Here is a 613-nt window from a genome sequence, read left to right on the forward strand (position 1 = left end):
TCTCAGACATTTTATCTTGTTTCTGGACATGTGCTGATATGGTCATCTGCTTTTGCTTCTTGGACATGTTTAGTGTTTATCTGTGGCCTTAATATACAATTGAGTATGTATTTTGATATTTTTTTATGATTTCTGATTGCTTCCAGGAAGATGTGATCAACATGTGGGCTTCCCTTTTCACTCTTCTTATTGCTTAACTCAGAGGAATTTTCACAGGTGTTGTCTGCCTCCCTGGTGTATGGCAGTTGGTATTGGTTCTTGCCCAGTTTTTGGTGTTTTATAGAATGATGGTAGCTTGACTATGTGGCAGCAGTTCCTGACTCTTCTTGAGTAATATAGGGAGAGAGAGAGAGTTTCCCAAAGGTAGAAGGAGGTGCATAAAACAGCAAAACAGCACCAGTGGGGAAAAAACACCAAACACCAAAACAGCAATAACAAAAACTAGACTGAAAATGCAGTCTATAATCACAGAAAAGGGAGAGGAGGGAGAGAAGAAGAAAAAAGAAAATCTGTAGCCTAATATGAATATGACTTTAATGTCCTCTCTTCAGCTTCTTGCTTTCAAAGCTGCTTGGGAGATTTCAAGTTGCCAATGTTGGTTGTTATGCTATAC

The sequence above is a fragment of the Chrysochloris asiatica genome, unplaced genomic scaffold (genome assembly GCF_000296735.1).
Source record: "Chrysochloris asiatica unplaced genomic scaffold, ChrAsi1.0 scaffold00029, whole genome shotgun sequence".
Taxonomy (NCBI): Eukaryota; Metazoa; Chordata; class Mammalia; order Afrosoricida; family Chrysochloridae; genus Chrysochloris; species Chrysochloris asiatica.